We start from the raw sequence: 26,322 nt of genomic DNA, 5'->3' as shown, positions 1-26,322 counted from the left end.
ATTCCTGAACTCTCTTTAGAGTTAATGATTCAAAAGGCAACATAAACTCCTCATTAAGATTCTGTATCATACCTGGAGGGAGGAGGAATAAAACAAACATATTTTCTAAATTCCTTGAAATATCAGGATGTATACTGCTTATAGGGTATGACTTTTCAGAGACTAAGTGACTCTATGTGACTGTACCTTAGAGAGCCAAAATACCTCCTCAGAAACAATTATTTGGGGAATAAATTTTTTAAAAATCCATCTGACATTCAGAATGAGATGCTATCTTGATTCACAAAGTTCTATATGTTCTGAAGTGTTTGATTCCATGTAAGATGTCAAGGAGTCAAAATCCTTTCCCATGTTACCTGGGCCATACTAGCTAGTGCCACTCAGGAGATAATAAGGAGAAGCAAAGAAGCTGCTATGACCCAGACTTTCAAGGAAAACCTACATTCCTATTTGTTCTTACAAAGCGCAATCCAGGACTCCTGACTATATTTGCTAGGGTAAGAAAGAACTGGGGGAAAAAAACAGGCCTGAAGGGAACCAGCATATAATATTAATCCACATTCTTCCCGAACCTTCCTTTTCTTTCCTAAACAAAGATACATTCTTCAAATACATACTGCCAGCAGGGCTGAATGCTTGTGGACTGACCTGACTAGGCTTTGAGAAAGAATAACACCATTTTTACTCATCCCCAGAATTAATACCCTTGGGCTGTCCTTATTAAGTGTTGTAGAAAAGAAAGATACGTGGTATATAAAAGTATGAGAAAAAAGGACTGTGTCTTAGGATTATAAAGCATATAATTAAACTCAAATGTTTGGGCTTTTTCAATATTCATGATTACAAACAGTATAATTTTGAAAGTAGCACAATAATTAAAATGATAACATTTCCTTTTATCTGTATTTTTAGCCCTTGCAATCTGTATAGATTTCAGAGGCTTCTAATTTTGAAGGGATATTCTTAGACAGTATTCTCAACAAACAACAAAGAGGCTGACCATGGAAAGAAACAACTGGCCATTGCCAAGGTGGTTAAAACAAAAAACAAAAAACAAAAAAACCTCTTCTTTTCAATGGTATTTCCAGATCCCACTTGAATTCCTGTAGCTCAGCTTTGGAGTAGAAGGAGTAGGTAAAGCTCATCCCCTGAAGGGAAACACAGCAATTGCTTTCTAGAAGGAAAGCATGGAATTGGGTAAATTAGCAACTGTAAGTGCTATCATCAGTAAAGTTTTGTCTACCAAGGGCAACAAAACAAAGAATTAACAACAACAAAACAACCAAAAACTTCCACTTCCCTATAACTATTTACAGTCCCAAACTTACTGTTTTCTAGCTGCTAGTTGGCCCTATGGAACCACTTATGACTCAAAACCAAAAACACATCCTGGGTTTGGTACAGAGGAACTGGTCACTTGATCCTAACAGAAGAGAAAGCTGCAAAAAAATTAGAAATTCATTCATTTAGTGTCCATTCTGGGCAAGATTTTTGAGTAGTCACTGAAGAAACATAAAAGAAATATAAAGGCAAGAAGACTATCTTTTTGTTATCCAAACCATCACACGGATAGAAGCAATACAAAGAGAGATGGGGAGAATAATGGAGGGTGAAGGCAGAGGTTTTAGAGAGAAAATAGGAGAAAGAGAGTATTTCTGGCGAAAATTACTAGATCTACGTGAGTGAAAGGGCCAAGATTTAGTTGACTCAGTGTCAGGAATTTGAAACTATATTATTTGGTAAATCAATTACTACCCTTGTGATCTTAGATACCTTACTTATTTCTCCTTTCTGTCAGTTTCCTCATTTGACAATTCTCTTAAGGCATTTTTCTATAAACCTGAAATCTAAATATTTGGAAAAGAGCTCAATCTACAGCTCTGGGTAATATACCAGTTGCTTAATTGGTAGACACCATCAAATGAACAGTTACTGAAGAAACTTGTAGTTTAAAAGACAATTTAAAACATATTTATTGAATGATAAAGCAGTTGAAATGTGATATAACTTAATAATTAATGATTAATAAAAATAAAAAAGTGTTAGTGTAGAGATTTCTAATTTTTAAAAAAGCTTTCACATGTATTAACTCATATGGTTTAAAACTCACCTTTAAAAACTATAGAGAACTGATTTATAAACCACATAAAAACTTAGCTCCATTAATTTACAGTCACAATTCATTTTTGACCAAAGAACAGTATTACCCAGCATGAACACCAACATTTACCGTGGCATGGCTCTGAACAAGTTTCTAAATATAGAAAGCTTAGCTGTTGCCAAAAATGAAATCTAACTTCAAAGGACAAGGATTTACCAGCACTTAAAATATTCAGAGAAATAAAACACAAGCCGTAAAGAAAATTCCAAAGGAAAAGATCCATAAGTATTTTAAACAATAGCTGAAATGTGATAAGTGACCACACTCCTATGATGGAGAATACATTCATGCATGAGATCCACTCTGCATTATGAAAAATCACATACCATAGTAAGTCATGGATTCCACTGAGACCTGTATGACTACTTTCTTGCTTCTCTCATGTCACTGGATAAGTCCTTGCGCTCTGGGCCTTTGCTGAGTTTTCTTTGTTAATTTCTGTGTACCTAGAAACATTGGCATATTCTCCAGGAAGTGTTTTCTTTCTTCTCTCCCTCTTACATTCCATCTACCTCACAGACACAGTTGGCTTTGGATTCAGTTTCAATGTCATGCCACATTGCAGCTGCACAGCTGTCCCCTTTCATTATCTGCCGAACACTTACTGTATTTTGGGAGAGAAGTGTCTGTCTAGATTAGCAGATCCACAAGGACAGGAGTTGTGTCCTATTGACAACTTTCCACTGGTACTAAATAAATAACTAGTACTTATTTAGGCATTTTCATTTGTTTTGTAAGTGAATATGTAATTGGGATGAAGTTTTTATATCCTCCCTGTTCCCAAATTCCTTGGTGTGTGTGTTTTTTTTTTGTTTCAGAGACAAGGTCTTTCTCTGTTGCCCAGGCTGGAGTGCAGTGCTGCAATCATAGTTCACTACAACCTTCATCCTGTGAACTCCAGCAATCCTCCTGCCTCAGCCTCCCAAATTGCTAGAATTACAGGCATGAACCACCATGCCTGGCTATTGTTTTTTTTTTTTTTTTTTAAAGTTTTGGTCAAGTACAGTGGCTCATGCCTGTAATCCCAGCACTTTGGAAGGCCAAGGCAGGTAGATCACCTGAAGTCAGGAGTTCAAGACCAGCCTCACAAACATGGTGAAACCCTGTATCTACTGAAAAAAATAGAAAAATTAGCCAGGTGTGGTGGCAGGTGTCTGTAATCCCAGCTACTTGGGAGACTGAGGCAGGAAGAACTGCTTGAACTGGGGAGGCGGAGGGTGCAGTGAGCTGAGATCATGCCACTGTACTCCAGTCTGGGTCACAGATCGAGACTCCATCTCAAAAAAAAAAAAAAATTGTAGATATGGGGGTCTCCCTATGTTGCCTAGTCTGGTCTCAAACTCCTGGGCTCAAATGATCTTCCTGCCTCAGCCTCTCAAAGTACTGAGAGTACAGGTATGAGCCACTGTGCCTGGCCCTTGGTGGTATTGATAATGCTACTCAATCAAAGGAAGAGCTAGACTTTCTTTCAGTGTAATACCCAGATTATATGCTGAGAGGTGCCATTCTTAGAAAAGTGAAAATCCTGCTTGTCTTGTAGGTTCCACGAGAATTGATAGAACCAAATGACTGACTATGCGGTGGCCTTGGTGAAGTGATACTATTTTAGGTAGAAGGAGAGAATAAAGGCATTAAAGACACTCACGGACTGAAAATCCAAAGGGATCATTGGGAGCACAAAGGAAGCAAGAGGGTCCTAAGGGAATATTTCTACCCTGCTTGTCCCTTCACTGCAAGAGAGGAGGCTCAAAGAGATGAGATCAAAAGAGGTGGTGAAAGGATGAAGCAGTGAAATAGACTGCAGTGGTCACTTTTGAATCTTTATCCTGGTGGGTCCTTAGAAGACATCAGAAAGGAAAAGACCGTAACAGCCTTTTTGACTTAAAAACTTGTTCATTCAATGTCTGCTAGTAAAAATGTTAGTATCTTTGCTTTCCATAGTAAAGAGTCTATAACCTTTATAACAGGATTATAAATAAATTAGATGTTCTTTAAGATACCTCCAGCCTATGAAATTCCATACATTTATAGTCTTATCTATGCAGAGATTCTTAAGTTCAGTTCCAGACCAGTCCAATAAAACAAATACTGCAATAAAATGAGTCACACAAATTTTTTGGTTTTCCATTGCATACAAGACTCATGTTTATCCTGTAGTCGAATAAGTGTGCCATAGCATTATGTCTAAAAAACACAATGTACATACCTTAATTAAAAATACTTTATGGTTAAAAAATGCTAATGATTATCTGAGACTTCAGCAAGTTGTTATCTTTTTGCAGGGGGAGAATCTTCCCTCAATTGAGATGGCTGTTGACTGATCAGGGTGGATGCTGCTGAAGGTTGGGGTGGCTGTGGCCATTTCTTAAAATAAGACAACACTGAAGTTTGCTGTATTGATTGACTCTTTCTTTTATGAAAGATTTTCTCTGTACCAGATAATGCTGTTTTATAATTGGTTTATTTGTTTGTTATCTGTTCGAGATGGAGTCTCGCTCTGTCGCCTAGGCTGGAGTGCAGTGGCACGATCTCAGTTCACTGTAACCTCTGCCTCCTGGTTCAAGCGATCCTCCTGCCTCCACTTCCTGAGTAGCTGGGACTACAGGTATGTGCCACAATGCCCAGCTAATTTTTTGTATTTTTAGTAGACACAGGCCAGGATGGCCTCAGTCTCCTGTCCTTGTGATCCACCCTCCTTGGCCTCCCAAAGTGCTGGGATTACAGGCATGAGCCACCACATCGGGCCTATTTTACAGTATTTTATCCACAGTAGGACTTCTTTCCAAATTGAAGCCAATCCTCTCAAACCCTACCACTGCTTTATCAACTAAGTTTACATAATATTTGAAATCTTTTGTTGTCATTTCAACAATTTGCACAGCATCTTACCAAGAATAGATTCCATTTCAAGAAACCATGTTCTTTGCTTATCTACAACTTATCTACAAAGGCAACTCTTCGTCCATTCAAGTTTTATCATGATTGCAGCAATTCAATCACTTCTCTCTCGGGGCTCTACTTCTAACTCTTGTTGTCTTGCTATTTCTACCACATCTGCAGTTGCTTCCTCCATTGAAGTTTTCAGCCCCTCAAAGTCATCTGTGAGGGTTGGAATCAACTTCTTCCAAAATCCTGGTAAGGTTGATATTTTGACCTCTTCTCATGAATCATAAATTTTCTTTTTTTTTTTTTTTTTTTGAGACTAGAGTCTTGCTCTGTCACCCAGGCTTGAGTGCAGTGGTATGATCTTGGCTTAATGCAGCCTATGCCTCCTAGGTTCAAGTGATTCGCCTGTTTCAGCTTCCTGAGTACCTGGGACTATAAGCATGCACCACCACATCTGGCAATATATATATATTTGTATTTTTGGTAGACAAGGTTTTGCAGTGTTGGTCAGGCTGGTCTCAAATTCCTGGCCTCAAGTTATCTGCCTGCCTTGGCCTCCCAAATTTCTAAGATTACAGGTGTGAGCCACCATGCCTAGCTACAAATTTTCTTAAGCCTTAAATCTCATGAAGCATCTAGTATGGTGAATCCTTTCTAGTAGATTTTCAATTTACTTTGCTCAGATCCATTAGAGAAATCACTACGTATGGCAGCTATGATCTTATAAAATGTATTTCTTAAATAAGACTTGAAAGTCAAAATGACTCCTGATCCATTGGCTACAGATTGGATGTCGTGTTAGCTGGCATGGTAACAATATAAATCTCTTAATATACCTCCATCTGAGCTCTTGGGTGACTAGGTGCATTTTCAAATAGCAGTAATATTTTGAAAGGAAGCTTTTCTTTTCTGAGCAGTAGGTCTCAACAGTGGGCAGAAAATATTCAGCAAACCATGCTGTAAACAGAGGTACTGTTATACAGGCTTTGTTGTTCCATAAAAGAACATAAGCAGAGTAGATCTGGCATCATTCATAAGGGCCCTAGTACTTTCAGGATGGTCAATGAACATTGTCTTCAACTTAAAGTCACCAGCTGTATTAACCCCTAACAAGAAAGTAAGCCTGTCTTTTGAAGTTTTAAAGTCAGGCATTGACTTGTCCTCTCTAGTGATCGAAGTCCTAGATGGCATCTTCTTCCAATAAAAGGCTGTTTACCTACATCTAAATCTGTTGTTTAGGGTAGCCACCTTTATTAATCATCTTAGCTACATCTGAAAAACTTGCTGCAGTTTCTATGTCAGCACTTGTTACTAAATCTTGCACTTTTATGTCAAGGAAGTGGCATCTCTTTCCTTAAATCTCGTGAAGCAACCTCTGCCAGCTTCCACCTTCTCTTCTGCAGCTTCCTCGCCTCTCTAAGCCTGCACAGAATCGAAGAGAATTAAGGCCTTGCTCTGGATTAGGCTTTGGCTTAAGAGAATGTTGTAACTGGTGTGATCTATCCAGATTACTCAAACTGCCATATCAGCAATAAGACTGTCCTACTTTTGGGGCCAGGTGCGGTGGCTCACTCCTGTAATCCTAGCACTTTGGGAGGCTAAGGTGGGTGAATCACAAGGTCAAGAGATTGAGACTGTCCTGGCCAACATGGCGAAACCTTGTCTCTACTAAAAACATAAAAATTAGCTGGGTGTGGTGGCATGTGCCTGTAATCTCAGCTACTTGGGAGGCTGAGGCAGGAGAATTGCTGGAACCTGGAAGGCAGAGGTTGCAGTGAGCCAAGATCCAGCCACCACACTCCAGCCTGGTGACAGAGGAGACTTCATCTCAAAAAAAAAAAAAAAAAGACTGTCTTACTTTCTTATTCATGTATTTCCTGAAGGAGCATTTGTAATTTCCTTGAAGAATTTTTCCTTTGCATTCACAACTGTTTGGCACAAGAGGCTTAGTTTTCAGTCTATTTTGGCTTTCACCATGCCTTCCTCATTAAGGTCAATTCATTCTAGTTTTTTATTCAAAGTGAATGATATACTCATCCTCCTCTCACTTGAACACTTAGAGGCCACTGTAGGGTTATTAATTGGCCTAATTTCAATATTGTTGTTTCTTAGGGAAAAGGGAGGTCTGAGGAGAAGGAGAGAGATTGGGGAAAGGCCAGTGAGTGGAGCAGTCAGAGCACAACATTGACTGATTAAGTTCTTTGTCTTAAATGGGTGCGGTTCATGATATTCCAAAACAGTTAACAATAGTAACATCAATGATCAATCACGGATCACTATACCAGATATAATACTAATCATAAACTTTGAAATATTGTGAAAATTACCAAAATGTGATACTGAGACACAAAGTGAGCACATGCTGTTGGAAAAACGGTGCCAGTAGACTTGCTCGATGCACGGTTTCCACAAATCTTCAATTTGTAAAAAATTCATAATCTGTGAAGTGCAATAAAGCAAAGCACAATGAAACAAGGCATGCCTTGTAATAGGTTGCTCATTTCCCAGATTGAAATGATGAAGAAGCTGGTAAAGTTTTTCAAATATCTGTAGGCTATTTGAAAATTATACAAAAGATACAGGCATTCCAAATAAAGTAAGTGTCATTAAGAAAATGCTTAGATGGTGGTTCTGAAGGCAAAGTGGCATTGTGGCAGGAAAAAAAATCTTCAGAACATTTCCTTTGCAGTTGTTATATACAGTCAATAATGACTGACTGAGAAGGATTTGTATTTTAAAATGAGGATGTAGCAAAACACAGCAATTTGCATAAGTGTCAACTGCAAATTACACTTATCTTCAAATCCAGAAAGAAACTTGTATCTAATTGTAAACATATTGCTTTAGCAACAAAGTAAATGTCTTTCCTAAAGTGACCACTAAAGCCGTTTAATATTAATAACTATAAACTAACAATGATCATAAAATAGAAAATGGAATTAAGATTGCCTTTTCAGTAAGCAGAGACAGCTGGTATCTCTATAGCAATTGAGAATTTACAAGATTCTTTTCCCTATCCTGTCTTAGGTTGCATCTGTTTGTGAGGAAATATATCCCCTTTCACAGATAAGTAAAATGAAGTCTCACGAAGGTAAAATACCTTGCCTGAGTTCAGGTAATTTGTATGTGTATATTTGTATAACAAGCAAGAAATCTGAAGTATAAACCTAGGTCTCTGGGCCATAAATGTTATGACATTTCTACTACATGAATCTGACACACAGGCTATAAAAATCTGAGGGAAAAAAACAAAAGTATAGCTTTGAAAGCATGGCTGTAGCCACAGAAAATGGACCAAGATCTTGAGATAAGGCATAGGTTACCTATGCTTTTTATTTTTATTTATTTATCTGTGAGACAGACTTTTGCTCTTCTGTTGCTCAGGCTGGAGTGCGATGGTGCAATCTCAGCTTACTGCAACCTCTGCCTCCTTGGTCCAAGCGATTCTCTTGCCTCAGCTTCCCAAGTAGCTGGGATTACAGGTGTCCACAACCACATCTGGCTAATTTTTGTATTTTTAGTAGAGACAGAGTTTCACCATGTTGGCTAGGGTAGTCTCAAACTCCTAACCTCAGGTCATCTGCCCACCTCGGCTTCCCAAAGTGCTGGGATTACAGGTGTGAGCCACTGTGCCTGGCACTGCTTTTTAAATACCTTCAGTAAATAGATATGCTTACATTTAATATTGGTTTTGAAAGTAGAGCTTCAGGGTATCTACCAGGTATAAGGGAAATTCAACCTTGGAGTTACAAGCTAAATTATGTTTCCCCAAACTTCATGCTGAAGCTCTAACCCCCAGTACCTCAGAAGGTGACTATATTTGGACATGGGGCCTTTAAAGAGGTGATTACATTAAATGACACCGTAAGGTAGTCTGTAATCCAAACTGATTGGTGTCCTTATCAGAAGAAGAAATTTGGACACACTCAGAGGAAATGCCATGTGAGGATACAGGGAGAAGGTGGTCATCTGAAAGCCAAGCAGAGGGGCCTCAGGAACAATCTAAACTTCTGACACTTCTAGTTTTAAGACTGGGAAAACATTAATTCCTGTTAAGCTACATAGTCAGTGGTACTTTGCTATGGTAGTCCTAAAACACTCATACATTTAATGATAGATAATGATAAAGAAACTTTGATATGAACACCTATTCTTTCAACACGACAACAACGATAGCCATGGTTCACATTCATGGAGTGCTTACTATGCACCAGGGAATAGTCTAAGGGTTTAACATGTACTAACCCCTTAAATTCTGACGACAATTCTATGAGGTAAAAATACTCTTTATTATTCCTGAATTACACATGAAGAAACTAAGGCATAGAGATACTAAATAATTTGCACAAAATGCTTAGCCAATATTTAAATCCAAGGTCTGGGAATGAATATGGTCACTAATAAACATTCATTGAACTTAATAAAAATATTATGAAGTCCTAGAAATTGAACATTCATTTTGATTGACTGTGTTTATATATGTTTATTACAGATCAGATACCACTGCTGACTGAACATCTTCTATTGTTGGATCCACACTAGAAGATACTTTCATATGTTATGCCGTGGGAAATCTTAGTCATTCTAGAAAAGCACATATTATTATCTTTGTTTTTACAGATGAGGACACCGACTCTCAGATAGACAAAATCAGTTTCCCAACATCAGAAGTGGCAAAAGCAACAAATAAATACTAAGCTCTTGTGTACTTGAATCCCAAAATAATATATTTTTCTACCATATATATATTCCTATTGTGTTAAACTACAATAGTTGAAGAGATACAACTGAATAAATACACATTATTCGGGAAAAGATTTCATTTCTGTGCATGTATGTCTTAGTGTTTAAACATACTCCAAAACATGGCAAAGGTCAGAGGGTCAAACAGAACCTGAGTTTTCCTTGTTTTGAATAATATCGTGTATTAAGGCAAGGACTAGCTTTCTACAATCTGTTAACCTCTTCATCATGAACAAAGAGTGAACCTCAACTGTGTGACTTTTGGCTAAGGGCACTTTTAAGTAAAGTCTTTTACATATTCCCAGTAGATTTTGTAAAGAATTCTGGGGACCAATTTTTAAATGGAACATCTTGAACAAATTACAGCAAAGGAAATTTTGAGGCCTTGATAATTTAAGTGTTATTTTTACTACTAATGTGAATTCAACCCTAGCAAATTAAAACAGGAAGAATTAATTGGATATGCAAATGAGATTATTCAGTATATAAATCTAATTACATACCAATTTGCTTTAACAGCATGAAAAAAGAATAAATTGTTCTATGTAAATTGATTGTCTTAAATAACCACCTGTAGCCCAGCAAAAATTGTCTTGGAAAAGCTATGTTGTAAGTGTAGACATCTAAGTTAATAACATAATGTTCTTCACAGATCTTGTCACAAGGACCTCTTTAAAATGAAATTTGCTTATACTCCTGATGTACAATAAGGTATTATCAGGTTTCTAGAACATAAGGAAATAATGTCACTAACTGGTGTTTCTTTTCCCCCAGAGCACAATAGATTGATAAGACATGTTGATTTCTGAAACACTTAATGCTTTCACACAGACTAGACTTGAAGTCTGAGCAATTTTCATGTCTGAAAAATAAGAAAAAGAGATGGGTAAAGTATGCCAGTCTTTGTTAATTTGGCTGTGGCTCTCAAATCAATTTAATCAAATGTTTTCGGTATAATCAAGCAACCCTCTTCCACCACCCATCTTTAATTTTTTTTCTTTGTCACTTAGCTTAGGCAAATGAGTTTTGAGTACTTAACTGGGAAAGGAGGCATTAATTCATGAAGCCTGTGTCTTGAGAACAAGCAGAATAATACTAGATGTTTGCAAAATACAAGATAAGGAGTTAGTTGTTTTCCTTGACATCAATAAGAGTCACTGTGTTTATCTCCAGATGCAACCCTAACATACAGTTCAAACAGAGATATTAATCTAGTATACTCAGGGTTAGCCACATAATGCTTGGGTCCATTTTCAATGACTCTTGGTTAGAGAGCCCAAATGTCCTAGTTTCTGTGACTCTCCTATAGAAAGACCATATAGGGCATGGTAAATCAAAACCATCGATTCATCTAGGAAACCCAGTTCTACCATAGTCTTGTGCTTACAGGTTTATATAGAGGTATTTTGCAGAACAAAGAATGGATAAAGTGTCCATCTGAACTGAGTGATGGATAGACAGGTAGAGACATAAAGGGTAAAGCATGGCAAGACAGATACCATCTCCCTTTTCCCTCAGCATTCATTCTTAGCTCTGAGACTCAAGAGAGTTTCTGAAAGAGCTTATAAGATGGTAAAATACTAGAAACCTGGATCTATGGAACTTGTGATAATGAAGACTATGGAGTGATTTATCCAAAAGAAATATTTCTTTTACTTCTCAGTCTCTAAAATAACACTCAGCAATGACAGCTGGTACTATTATTGAGAGCATCTATGACCAAGTTCTTTTCCTTTGGGAAGACCATTAGAACTTACCTTTAGGGGCTTCCTTATCTGCCCTTCCCTACCTGGCAAGGAGGAACACAGACTGGGGAGTGGAACATAGAGACAGATGCCCTGGCTCTGTGCTAGTGCTCTTAGGCAATAGTAAATGGAATGATAAGGAGAAATGAGAGTTACTGACAGTGTCTTGGCATGAACCTGAAATCAACACCAGTCAGAATGTGGCCTTAATCTGAGTAGAATGGAAGACACAGTGAGGTGATCAGATACAAGGAGAAAATGAGTTTAAATCTGATGAGAGCAAATGAATTTGAATGAAAGGGAGCAAGCAACTGCCAGAGAAGCTATGAAGTATAGCTGTGACAGCTTTATATAAGATGCCTGTGACCTCACATATAGGGAGTCAGGGAGCCTTTGAAAGAGAAACTAAAGCAATAATGTGGTCTCACTCTACTCTTTGTAATGTAGCTCCTAACATACAAACCAAAATGGAGACTATCACTTCATCACTTTTATTTCTTTTATAGCTCCTATCACTACCTGAAAATATGCCACTGATATTGGCTTGCTTATGTGTCTTCTCTAGCTAAAAGGTAAACAGGGATTCCTTACCTGTATTTTTACTGCAATGTCCTCAGCATTTCACTGTTTTGTTATTTCAGAAGCTCTATACATGCTCAGTAAAGCAGAAGATGGATATGCATACAAGTAACTGCACTAGAGAACATGGTTCCAATAAGAGCTTTCTGGCCGGACACAGTGGCTTATGCCTGTAATCTGAGCACTTTGGGAGGACAAGGTGGGTGGATCATTGAGGCCAGGAGTTTGAGACCGGCCTGGCCAACATGATGAAACCCCATCTCTACTAAAAATACAAAAATTAGCCAGGTGTGATGGCAGACACCTGTAGTCTAAGCCACTCTGGAGGCTGAGGCATGAGAATTTCTTGAACACAGGAGGCAGAGGTTGCAGTGAGCTGAGATAGTGCCACTGTACTCCAGCCTAGGAGACAGAGACAGAGACACCTCAAAAAATAAAAACAGAAAAGCTTTCTAAGAGCAAATCACTATGAGGTCACATGAGAAGAGATTAATACATGGAGATAAAAGAGGGTCCATAAAGCTGATAGAGTTTAGTGTGCATTGGTTTAGCCCTTCCTTGCGGCAAGAGTTGTGCATAAAGTTTTAAAAAGATTATTTCAATACAGCCTTACATCTGCCCTATGAAGTATATTTTATTACTATCACCACTGCCCAGAAAAGAACACTGGGGTTTAGAATAGTTAGGTCACTTGCATCAAATCACACAGACTATCTGTTGGTAAATTTTGAATTGAGACCCAAACAACTGGAACAAAATACATCCCTTGGATCTTGAGGGCAGACCAAGTTTCAACAAATGGAAACAGGTGAGGAAGGAATAGTAGCAACAAAGACAGAAGGACAGAAAAATATAAGGATCTATCTTTTAAGTGCAGAAATTGATATGTATGTGATCACTGAGCAGGAGGAAGAGACATTTAGGAGGGGATTCATCAAACACAGGGAAGCTAAACATATTAGATTTGGGCATATATATGCAAGAATGTACACACATTCCTGTTTCTGTATACACATACCTATATATGTGTACGTACATATACAAAAATATGGTCAGGCTAGCAGGCAATGGCACTAACGACATGTGATATACTTTATATAATTCATGTGGTTTAATAGAGGAAGGAGAATGTAATGGTTAATACTGAGTGTCTTCTTGATTGGGTTGAATGATGCAAAGTATTGTTCCTGGGTATGTCTGTGAAGGTGTTGCCAAAGGAGATTAACATTTAAGTCAGTGAACTGGGAAAGGCAGACCTACCGTCAATCTGGGTGGGCACTACCATCTAATCAGCTGCCAGTGCAGCTAGAATAAAAGCAGGCAGAACGTAGAAAGACTAAACTGGTTTAATCTCCCGCCCCACATCTTTCTCCCATGCTGGATGCTTCCTGCTGTTGAACATTGGACTCCAAGTTCTACTCTTAGACCTTCAACCACACACTGAAGGCTGCACTGTCAGCTTCCCTACCTTTGGGGTTTTGGGACTTGGACTGGCTTCCTTGCTCCTCAGCTTGCGGACAGCCTATCGTGGAACCTCACTTTGTGATCATGTGAGTTTGTGTCCCTTAATAAACTCCCCCTTTATATATACATCTATCCTATTCTGTCCCTTTATGGAACCCTGACTAATACAGAGAGTGTCTTCTTTCCCCAAGTTTTCATGAACTATTTTGAGATTCACCAAAGTAAAGGTGTGAAAGAAGTACAGATATAATTAAGTATATTATTCAATTGTGTGTATATATATATATGGCTTGCAATCTGACTGGTTTTAAAAGTTGCATCTGTCAATGCAGGCTATGATAGAATCCTAGCTTCTAAGAAGCTTTCCTTCCTGGCATCAATCAACTCTGGCAAACCAGCAAAGAATAAAATTTTAAAAATTTGCCTCCATGATACCAAACTGCATTGTAATTCACTGTGCTGCAAAAGCTTTGCCACAATTTTGGGGGGTATTTAGAGTAATGATATATAACCAGGAATGTAGACTAGGGTCATTCTGAAGATGGTGCACAAACACATCCACTGAACAGACAATGTGGAGCAAGTAGTCAATAAGACAGAAAACATTAGGAGTGGGAGGGAATCTAGTTGATGAATTTGTCATTCTGCATTGGAGAATTTATTTGCATTTATTTGACTTATAGGATTGCTTAAATGAGGTATTTCCTGCAGTTACAGGGAATAAAATAACGTAGATATTTTAATGCAAAGGCTGATTTCTGGACAATTTAAGTGTTTCCTGCTTTCATGTCTGTGAAAAATGTAAATAATATGTACTCCCTGGGAAGCATCAACAGAATGTACACCAATCATTTCAAATCTATTTATAGATAAATTCAATACAGTTTTTTTTTACTACTCACATGCTACACTGGAAGCATCTATAATAATTAATGGAGCAATTTGCAAAGACCAAGCATATGACAGCATTTAATTCTATCCATCATTAAAATTTAGTGCATTTGGTGCATTTCTTTTTTAAGAAACATATAGTCGAAGTTGTATATCGTAAATACACTGATTTTTAATGAGCGATCTGGCAGAATTCGTCCTAGTTCCATGCCAAGGCACAATTGAGAAATCAAGGAAAATCTTTATGACCATCCTCTAATTTTTTTCTCTTCCTGTTAATCATCCTTATTCTCTTCCCCTCTTATCTTCTGTCCAGCACTTTGATGCTGCCTCCTTCAGAGAGAAAAGTGACCTGACAAATGTGACACATTTAAAAAGAGGTCTTGATGAGAACCTATAATCCTAGGAATAGCTGCATGGTTAGAAGGGACTCTCTGCTTTCAAAGTAAATCAGCTATAAAGGAATTATCACAGGTGTGGACAATTTGTCATCAAGGACTGAATAGTGATGTTAGTATTTCTGATAAAGGATCTTCCTAATACAAAGTGTGTGTGTATGTGCACATGTGTGTGAAATGTATATGTGTGCTAATACATACACACACACATATATATACACACACACTTACTGGATATTAAAGAGCTGTTCTTGTGTCCAGTTATTTATCTCACAGTTATTGTTTAGCTTTGTAAGTGTTCCCATTACCCAATCTTCCTTTTCTTAAAGAACTGCAGCAGGTAACCAGAGTCTTTACTACATTTCCCCACTTGCGTATCTTATTCTTTATATCAGTTCACCATTTCCTCATTATATAATCCCTGGTAGACATATTTCGTACAAAAACTATGTGTCTCCTTTTGGTAGAAAGCCTTATTTCTTCCATGCTAGCCCATAAATAGCCTTACAAAATCTCTGAATATAGAAAAATATAAAAAGCACTACATTGTTAGAGCACAGTTTTTGATCTGTTGTTTCAACAGCAGTTTTCATGTATAATACGTTGGTGTTTGCTTTTGTTACTCAATTTAAACTCTTCAACTTGTCACACTTTACTATAATGTAATGAATTCTCCAACATTGCCATTTGAGAGCTCAGAAAGCTTGCATGAAAAGCAAAGCAATGTCAGATTATTCTCTTACTCATTTCTAATCCTTTAGCCCCCAGCTACATCCCCTTTGAGCCAGACAAAAACAGATTTTGTTTTACATATAAATGTTGATTATTTTCACTGTAAGTATTTTTGGTTCACTGAATTCAATTAACTAAATTCTTTAAAAACCAATTGTGTATTATGTGCCTTTTTGACAATTCTAGCTCTAGCAAGGGGAAAAGGGTTGGAAGTCAGATAGCTTAGTTTTTCCTTAAGCTATTACAAAAATATGTCCAAACAACCAGTCAATTCAGTCAAGCATTCAATCATTTGGCTTTATCTGTATAAGGCCAGATAGCTGGTGAGATTTTATTTTCCCTTCTGTATTTCAGCCTTTTATAGAAATAGCAGTAGTAACAAACCCCCAACTCAACGAAACACAAAGGTATTAAATATTTTCCAAATTAATTTATTTCAGACGAAGTAAAATTCATTCATCTAATAAATATGCACCAAGTACCTGCTGTGTGCCAGGCACTATTTTCAGGGGATAAAACAGAGATGCATGCCCTTGAAGAATTTATTTAAAATATAATAAATAAGTAAAATAAATAGTATGTTAGAAGTTTATAAATGTTACTGAAAAAAGCAAAAGTAGAACAGGATTAGGGAGGTCCATGAATGTGGAGGAAGTGCGGAAGGTGCAGTAGGAAATAGGTGTCCAGAATAGCTTCATAAAGAAGGTGAGGTCTGAGCAAATCTTTGAAGAAGAGATGGAGCTGGGCAAGCACTGATCTGAGGGAGTAGTAGACCATAGCCTGATGGCAGGTACAAGCCTGGCATGTTAACAGGTAGGGCAGGGCACCAGTTGAACAAGGACAGAATTAGACAGAAATAGAAGAAAATATCATAGAATAAAATGAAGAGGAGAGGAGTTAGCTGGGGAGGGATGCAGTGCAGGTTATACATGACAGGCTAAGAGAAGGGCTCTGGCTTTGCTCTGAGTAAAATGGAGAGTCAATGCAATTTTTTGGAGGAAAAAAAAAAGAATGTTGTGTTCTGGTTTACTTTTTAAAAGAATCACCCCGATACTTGTGTTGAGAATAGAGTGTAGGAGGAAAGGGGAAAAGCAGTGAGAACAAATTGTAAAATAGACTCTAGGGAGGAGAAGTTAGACCAACGAGGAGGGTATTTTAGTATTTCAGAAGAAAGATGCTTGCTGGCACCTTAGACCAGAATGATAGCACACAAGGTGGTGGGAAATAATAGCTGGATTCTGAATATATTTTAAAGGTAAAGCCACATACTGGCTGAGGGACATGAGAGAAAGCAGACAATATTTAAATAATTTAAGGTTTTGGTCTGAGCAATGAAAAAGATGAAGTTGCCATCATCTGAATTGGAAATGTGCAGATGAAACAGGTTTGGAGAAGAGGAGGTCAGGTCAACACGTTCACATTGAGATGTCTATTAAACATCACTCTGTATACGTCTAGCTAAATGGTTTCATCAACTATATTAGTTTTCATATAAAGAAATCCACTCTGATACAGTTTTTGAGTTGTGAATAGAATTAAAATAGGTAAGTGTCAAAGTTTATTAATTATTGCAGTTTAAAAAAAAGATAAATGCTTCTTCATTTCAGAAATCTTTCATTTGTAAACCTCAACTTTCTTTATAACACAAATAAAATTCTATTTACATTTTAAGGGCTTAAAAAGGTTTAAGGCATATTCACATCTTACTGAAATGGAAAACTTTTATTGCTACAGCTGTGTTGGAGACAGAGGGCACAACACTGAATCACATGAAACCAGGAGTTTGAAGGTGATGCTGGAAACAGGGAAAGGCTATCATCAAGGATCTAAAAGAGCAGTAATAGATTTAAAGAATCTCCACAGAGTCATGAATCTGAAGCCATGGGAGAATGGGCACTAAGGTAGAAATTGATGGAAAAATTTTTCCAATAAGGTGGAAGTAAAAGTCAAGCAAGAGGAGAACAACAGTTGTCATTTGTTAAATTCCTATGATGTGAGCTGGGCATGGTGGCTGACACCTGTAATCCCAGCACTTTGGGAAGCTGAGGCAGGCAGATCATGAGGTCAGGCATTTGAGACCAGCCTGGTCAACATAGTGAAACCCCATCCCTACTAAAAATACAAAAAATTAGCCGAATGTGGTAGTAGGCACCTGTAATCCCAACTACTCAGGAGGCTGAGGCAGGAGAATCACTTGAACCCAGGAGTCAGAGGTTCCAGTGAGCTGAGAGTGTACCATTGCACTCCAGCCCAACTGACAGTGTGAGACTCCATCTCAAAAAAAAAAAAAAAAATCTTATAATGTGTTGTACTGTGCTTGGCAGTTTACACATGTAACTTATTAAAGACCTATCATTTATCTAACTCTATTATAAAGGTACAAGTTATAAGTGAAGGAATTAGCAATTTGCCCATAGTTACAAGTTTAAAAGCAAAATGGATTCTGATTCCAGGTATGGCTTCCAAATTCTGGCTTTTTAAAATCTGCAAACCATGATCAAAGTTAGATTAGGCATTCGATGAAGAGTCAATCAAGGGCAGCATCTGTAATTGGAAGTTAGAAATTTAGAAAATGCATTTAGGCAAGGGTAGGCATGAGTATTAGGTGATAGGTCTAGAGAGACATCAGAGCTTAGGCAGATAACCCAATGTTGCATGCATGGTGACAATATAGTAAAACATACAGGCTAATGGACAAGAATCAAGGTTTATAGGAGTTGAATAAGCAAGGCAGCAATAATCATGTGGATGAATTCAAATCCCAAGAGATGTAGACAGCAGAGGTACCTTCAAAGCTCAGTGATGTTTCTTGTTTAAGCAGGGACCAGTCATGGGGTGACAAACTTGGGCCCCTGTATTGCACAACGTGAAGAACAGCAACTGAAGTGTGTGTACTGGGCTTGTTTCAGAGATAAGGCAAAGGAGGACATTAGCTTATTAAAAAAAATTTTTAAACACCTTGTGTATGTAAAGAAAATGGAGGCCAGGTGCAATGGCTCAGGCCTATAATCCTAGCATTTTGGAAAGTCAAAGCAGGCAGATCACTTGAGCCCAGGAGTTTGAGATCAGCCTCTACAACATGGTGAAATCCCATCTCTACTAAAATTACAAAAATTAGCCAGGCATGGTGGCATGCACCTGTAGTCCCAGCTAATCGGGAGACTGAATTGGGAGGATCACCTGAGCCTGGTAAGTCACGTTTGCAGAGAGCTGAGATCATGCCACTCACTGTACTCCAGACTAGGTGACAGAGTGAGATCCTATCTCAAACAACAACAACAACAACAACAACAACAAATAAATAAATAAAATAAAAAGGAAAGAAAAGAAACGAAAGAAAGGGACAAAAAGAAAATGAAAACTATGCACTATAATTACATATAGTTATACTGATATAGAGATATGTATGAAAGAGTATTGTCAATTCTAAAGCCACTTCCTTTACAATAGTTAATACTATTTTGTTCTTCAGCAGAAAATACATTTAAATGACTAGTATACAGTTTTCATAAAATTTGATGCTTATAAAAATTACTGTGTTTGTAATTTTTTAGGGATTTTATAAGCTTATTTGGACTTCACTGTTCATATTAGGAGTGGGGATGCAGTTACAAAGTAATAAACAGGATGAGTTTAGGTTGGAAATTTTGGACATTATCCAATAACAAAATACATTAAGAAGAACTTTTATGTGTTTTCTAAAACACTTCAATTCCAGATGTGTTTATTAACTAAGATAATTTAAAGAGTAGAGGTAAATAATTCCTGGGATTTTTTCCTTTTTGAGGTAAGTAGGTTGTAGGTCTCAGACTTCTATAAAATGATTATAGACAATAAATACTCTATCTTCTATGTCTAATTTAAATAAGCATATTCAATGCTGCTCAACAGTAACAGGGGAGCCAAAGAAGAGAAGGAATGAACTACATTCTGATGCTGATGATGTAAAGTTTTGACAGTATGTGGAATTAGCTCTATTGCCCTCTTCCCCCTAATAGGTTGTGGCAGTTTTTGTTACCAATACCAAAATGCCAGGGGTTTTCTCTAGGTTATTCTTTTTGCTGCACAGAAAGCCAATCACTGGGACAACAAGTATTGTCACAGAAGAAATATTTAATCAGGTTCTGCAGCCAAGGAGATGGGAGATCAGTCTCAAATCCAACTGTCTCACCAACAAAAATTAGGGGTTTATATAGCAGGGAAGAAATGTAACCAGGTGTGAGAAAATAGGAATTAGGGAGGGGTATGGAAGAGAAGTTGGTCAACAGGAAGCAGGTACTCAGTTAGGCAATAATGATGCATGAGGGGTCTGGTGTCTCATTATCCAGAGGTGATCTGTAAGTTTCAGTTCCTTAATACTATCTGGGAGACCTGATGGTTGGCTCCTGAGAAAGGAACTCGACAAATGTAACTTTCTCAAGTTTTAAGACTGGGAAGGTGAATTTCTATGTTTATTCTAAAGAAACCACAAACATCAGTGCTATGGGACTATCTGGCCAGTGTCATTCATCAAGATCCAAGAGTAAGCTCTGAATATGGCCAGAAAAAGCCAGAATAGGCAATGAACAAGGCAGATGCTGGGTGGTGCCTCCAACTAACAAGTCCTTCTGTGGGCACATTCAAGTCACCCTTGTGAAAGCTTCCAAAAATAATTAAAGGACAAAGGGACAGAAAATTGGGATCTAGTTACTCCATGGTGAAGGAGTCATAGACATGGGGGATAGAGATGATATGGATGCATGAATGTTTATGTAGATATGTATGAACACTACCTTTTTTGCTCACAGATCTTTTACTTTCAAATTATACTAAATGGGAGATAAATCATGACTAAAATTGTTAATAGAAAAAAAAAGTGTAGCAGAAACAGAAAAATGAAGAGAAAATAGTTTCATTTCCAATTACAGTTAGGTATCTCACACTGTCCTTTTTTTACTTTACTTTTATCTTTCTTTGGAAATTGTCAGATTGACCCATCAAATGTAACAGGCTATTTTTCAAGGAGATATAGAGGGGAAGAAATTTTAACAGTTATCCAGAGTGGTGGCATTGAATAGGTGGATAGAGAGTGAATAGGTTTCAGTTTAAATGTAATACAGCAATATTGCTCACTAGAAAAAAAAATATTTAATGAAAACTTAAAAATTCCCCTAGATGGTTCAGAGATATCTGTCTTGCTGACCTATATTTAGTTACTACATGAAGCAAATCCATTCAATAACTGAGTGGCACATGCCAATCATTCTACTAAGAAAAAAATCTTCATCCCAATACTGGATTTCTTTTTGTAGATGTCAAATGGTTAATGTAATTATTTATAGTATTTTAAATTTTATTATTATTATTTTTAAGACAGAGTCTCACTGTATCACCCAGGCTGGAATGCAGTGGCATGATCTCAGCTCACTGCAACCTCTACCTCCCAGGTTCAACCAATTCTTCTCCCTCAGCCTCCTGAGTAGCTGAGACTACAAGTACATGCCACCATGTCCGGCTAATTTTTGTTGTTGTTGTTACTATATTTTTAGTTGAGATAGGGTTTCACCATGTTAACCAGGATGGTCTCGATCTCCTGGTCTTGTGATCCACCTATGTTGGCTTCCCAAAGTGCTGGGATTACAGGTGTGAGCCACTGTGCCCGGCCCTAGAAATTTTAAAAAACTAATATCCTCCTTTAGTTTTCTACATAAAACTATTATAGCATTGAATAAGTTCTGAAAGAACATTTTAAGGAAGGAATGCTTCTTTGCTATATTAAACAAATATTCTGCACACACAAATATTTTTGGCTACTTAAGATAATTTTTTAAAAAGTGTAATTCTCCAGCATTGAGACTTTATGCAGTGTTTGCATTATAGACTAGTTTAAGTGGAGTAATGTCTAAGAGAAAATGCCACAGATTGAATGTTAAGATATTTATACATATAGGCTAATACATTTTTCATTTAACTACAGAGCAGAAGCTAATACATTTGTGTAGTGAAACTAATACATTTTTCATTACTTAAATGCATAGTAGATAGTTCCAGAGTTACTAATGAATTTACACGAGATCCTCCAAAGAACTCAGAAACAATTTGTTTTCCAACCACTATGTTCATCTGTTCATAAAAAAAAAAAATGACTGTAAGGGGTAGGATATCATTTGTAGAGAGTAGGCAAGCATTTCTTCATCTACAATAATGGAATTTAAAGTAGAAAATACGTGTTTCCACTATACTACTTTACTCTCAGTATCCCATTTCTTCCTTTTATTTCCTGACAAGTGATGAGCAAATGCTTTTCTTCCTTTTTCTTCTTCTTAACAGGAGGTAGATTTTGAGGTCAAAAGCAAAGGCCAAGTGACTTTCTGAATTAACCTCATGCCAGCAAGGTTATGAACACAGTGCTTCTGCTTTCTTAAAGACTTTTACAGGTGGCAGACTACTGTAAGTGTGGAGACGACACTTTGGATCTAGCTGTTTTTATGACTGCATTATCATCACTAATAAAATAGACATTAAAGATGTCTTTAGAAATATCCGCACCTAATTAAAAAACCTACTGCATTTTCAAAATGGATTTAAGCCCCAAATCAAGCTTGACTTTCTGTATAAACATGAGAAACCAACGTGTTTATGGACCCAAAGTTCATCACACTGAAATCCTCACAATTTAAAATCAGACAATGTGTTGACATCTATGTGTATTAAATATGTACAGGAGTGGAATTTGGATGCATAGCACTGAATATAAGTAATGAAATGTGGTAAAGTGTTTTGGGAGTGCATCTGTTCCTCAAATTTTCTTGATGAATCCAGTGCTTAACCAGTGGGCAAGGGCAGTGTTCTGCACTCTGGAGTGGGGGCATCATTTACGTTGTGTTCTATGTGAACGGTACTCCCAGCTTTTGTAGCTTTTGTGGGGCTATAGCTAAGGTTTGCATGACTGGACTCCTATGTACAAATGGCTGATGATTTCACTACCTTAAATAATTCTTTGGACCATACAAAAAACATGGAGAAGAATATTTTTAAAAATCAACTTGAAGCAAAAGGCAGATAGTCTTAGATTATAAATATAATTTATATATGTTATAATTAGATATTATGTAAAATATGTACAAAATATAAATTATATATATATACATATAATTACTCATAATTTTTCAGTCAACATTTCTTAAGGAAAATGCAAATATAGATGGTTAAAATGTTTGAAGTCTTTAAATCCTGATTTTGGCATTCACTGGCAGGGCAACCCTGGGGAATTTGTTCAGCTTTTCTGAGGCACACCTGAGCTTTATCACTCCTAACACAAAGACAATGATGATACATACCTTGCACAGTGTCATGAGAATTATTAAGTACAGAGTTCAGGCAATGTGGCTGGCATATAGTAAGTGCTAAAGAAATGTGAAGTCTTTATCTCTACTTGGTACAATATTTTGGCACCACTGGTGAATTTAACTACGTAAGTTAAATCACAATCACACCCTAAGAGCTAAAGGATAATGCTATTCAAGGCTCTCTCAATGTCAGTGCTATGCCCCACAGTGAACATGAGAAAAGAGGCATAAATGTGAATCTTTTTGACTAAGTCTTGATCTCTTCATGCCTCTCAACGCCATGTTGAGTGTGATTCTGAAGTATGAAATATATTTTACATAAAACATGGCCCCTGAGGATAAGAAAAGTTCTTTATCTAATGCTCAGCTGAAAAACAGTCATTTTTTTCCTCCAGTGTTATGAAGAAATTCAGAAGGATTGGGTTTACTGAAATGTAATATATCAATCTCCAAGATGGACTTTACCTAAAAGGTTTTGAAAACCAATTTTGTCTACGCCAGTTTTTAGAAATGAGACTCGAAATAAGATACGACTGCACGAGGTAGAAAATGTCCCTGATGAGCACTAAGGGAATTAAACAATTAGCAAGATACAGTCAAAATACAGTCTCTGTCTTTTAAGAAATGACAGATCAGGAGAGAGGTAAACATAATAACATAATGTAGCTGCAGAAGACGTGTGTGTGTGTGTGTGTGTGTGTGTGTGTGTGTGTATTTTGAGACAGGATCTTGCTCTGTGCCCCACGGTGAAATGCAGTGGTACAATCACGGCTCACTGCAGCCTTGACCTCCTTTGCTCAAGCAATCCTCTCACCTCAGCCTGCTGAGTAGGTGGGATTACATGTGCATGTCATCACACCCAGCTAATTTTTTTATTTGATTGTGTAGAGATAGGGTCTCCCTATGATGCCCAAGCTGGTCTTGAACTCTTGGGTTTAAGTGATTTTATCACCTTGGCCTCCTGAAGCTCTAGGATTACAGATGTGAGTCACCATGCCTGGCCAGAAATAATTTTTAATACTGCATAAACTTTGGACTCTTACATACTTGGTTTGAATTTTACCTTACCTAAGGCATTTTTATTAACCTGACTTCTGTATCTTCAAATTAAACAAATAAAAAACAAACTTTTAAACTATTTACATATGAAGCCCTTAATATGGTAGCTGGTACATTATTAAAACTATGATCATTAGTACTTGAAAACTAGTATAGAAATAGATGGTGGACATGACTGAACCAATCTCATGCTCTGAATGGTACTGGGGATGACTGATGGAGCTTGTATAGTACATGGTAATTCTTAAGGGGTATTTTGTTTTCATTGCATTACATGTTGTTTTTAATGTCATATTTGCTTTCTTATTCTAGTGCATATGAACATTCAGCTACTCTCTGGGGGTTACTAAAACGTTCGTGAGGTTCACTAACAGAAGCATTCTGTTAACTGCATATAGCTATTACATAATAAATGAAGTCTTTCAAAACTAAGTATTCATCACAATAACCTGTCACACTATATGGATTTTAACCTTAGAGTAACTGCTTTCCTTTTTTCCCCCTCAAGCTAATTTCCTGACCTAGTAACCTTTGTTTTTTAGCATTCAGAAATAATAAATGTGGAAATAAAGCATTAAGCACTGCATCAGGGCTATTACTCTTAGAAAACATTGTTAAGACTTAATTTCTGGAGAACAGATGAGCGATTTTGCCTTATAATATTACTACTCCTACCTCTACCAATATAGATTGAGATCTGATGGGAGTGAAAGAAAACTTTTATAACTTGGTCAACTGATTATAAGCTGAGGTTTGATAAGTTGCAAGTAAAATACATATTTTGAGTGAATTGAAAATTTACTTTATCAAGTACAGAGAATGCCTGCCTTTACCCAGTAAATCTTTAAAGCTAATAAGACTTCTGTATTATGAATATTTACATAATTTCAAATTTTACACTTTTTAAAAACAGGGATGCTACTGAACAAATACTAGTATTCCTAAGATTTTATTAAACGCATAGTACACACACACACACACACACACACACACACACACACACACACACACTCCTAAAAAACAGATAGGGATATTCCATACTAATTTCTCTCAAATTTTTCCATAATTTCAGAGAAAAAGATTTAACAATATCAAGTTATATTTTCTCAGTGTTATTCATCATTCACGTACTAATAAGAAATGGAAATATATTGGGGTTGGCTTAAGCAAACTTTTTCCTTAAGTATATGTTTTAGTAAGATAGATATATAGATTGTAAATGTTTTAGGCTCAGATTATTGTTTGTTTGTTTTGAGACAGGGTCTCACTCTGTCACCCAGGGTGGAGTGCAATGGTGGGATCTTGGCTTGCCACAACCTCAACCTCCTAGGTTTAAGCAATTTGCCCACCTCAGACTCCTGAGTAGCTGGGACTACAGGTGTGTACCACCATGCCTGGCTAATTTTTATTGTATTTTTTGGTAGGGATGGGGTTTCACCATGTTGGCCAGGCTGGTCTCAAGTAATCCACCAGGCTTGGCCTCCCAAAGTGTTCAGATTATAGCCATGAGCCACTGCGCATGAACTTCAGATGGTTTTGTGGGGTTTTTATTGCTCTTCTGCAACTTCTCAATGCTATTATTGTAGTGTGATAACAGTCATAGATAACACATAAACTAATGAGCATGATTGTGTGTTCCAGTGAAACTTTATTTACAAAAGTAGCTACAGAGGCAGATTCAGCCCAAGGTAAAGAGAAATGATAACTTAGCAGAGGTTGAAAGTTGTCTTAAAGAGAAACAGAAAAAACCCTCAAATGGAGTTTCTGCAGCAGGCTGGGGTGGTGGAGAATGTCCATGGATTAATATTAGTTTGTGACATAATTGATCCCAGAGTATCATGACCTCTCAGTAATCTACAAGTTTCCCCTTTAGAAAACAAAACAAAACAAAACAAAACAAAACAAAAACAGAATAACACAGCATCAGTGCAAGCAGGCATCACATAATACAGAGTCGACTGATTTTGGGTATAACAAAAGCTAGAGAGATGTATCAGGAATATTAGTGGTCTAAGGAAGAACCATGAACTGTGGAAAACTAAGGAATCTGGTGCTATAACTTAGGCTTTCTATTTTCTTAGAAAGTCATGTCAACAGCCTCCAAGGCTAGTGCAACCCAGCAAGGACCAGAAGTCAGTCTGTGAACCTAGAATGGGAAGGAACAGGGTTAAAATTCAACCAACAGCCAATATCATACTGAATGGGCACAAACTGGAAGCATTCCCTTTGAAATCTGGCACTAGACAAGGATGCCCTCTCTCACCACTCCTATTCAATATAGTACTGGAAGTTCTAGCCAGAGCAATCAGGCAAGAAAAAGAAATAAAAGGTATTCA

General features: G+C 37.3%; 1 protein-coding gene and 1 long non-coding RNA gene across 15 annotated transcripts in view; one reads left to right on the top strand and one right to left on the bottom strand.

Moving 5' to 3' along the window:
• The window catches only part of LOC105728199 (uncharacterized), a 63,726-nt gene extending 53,857 nt beyond the window's left edge, over positions 1–9,869 (top strand). For 3 of the 6 annotated variants that reach the window (XR_010337219.1, XR_010337217.1, XR_010337218.1), the window contains 4 exons: positions 4,444–4,766; positions 5,222–5,296; positions 8,075–8,162; positions 9,540–9,869. This is a non-coding gene — a long non-coding RNA (uncharacterized LOC105728199). Of the gene's footprint in view, positions 1–1,379; positions 4,767–5,221; positions 5,297–8,074; positions 8,163–9,539 lie in introns of those variants that run through there. The other 3 variants (XR_010337221.1, XR_010337220.1, XR_001109966.3) reach the window with 2 other exon arrangements.
• Positions 1–26,322, bottom strand: part of LOC105728198 (contactin-4) — a 973,166-nt gene that overhangs the window by 415,457 nt on the left and 531,387 nt on the right. The gene's annotated exons all lie outside the window — the stretch shown is intronic.

This window comes from Aotus nancymaae, unplaced genomic scaffold (genome assembly GCF_030222135.1).
Source record: "Aotus nancymaae isolate 86718 unplaced genomic scaffold, 86718_ANA_hifiasm-v0.15.2.pri h1tg000046l, whole genome shotgun sequence".
Lineage (NCBI taxonomy): Eukaryota > Metazoa > Chordata > Mammalia > Primates > Aotidae > Aotus > Aotus nancymaae.
This window is presented reverse-complemented; position numbering and strand designations above follow the sequence as displayed.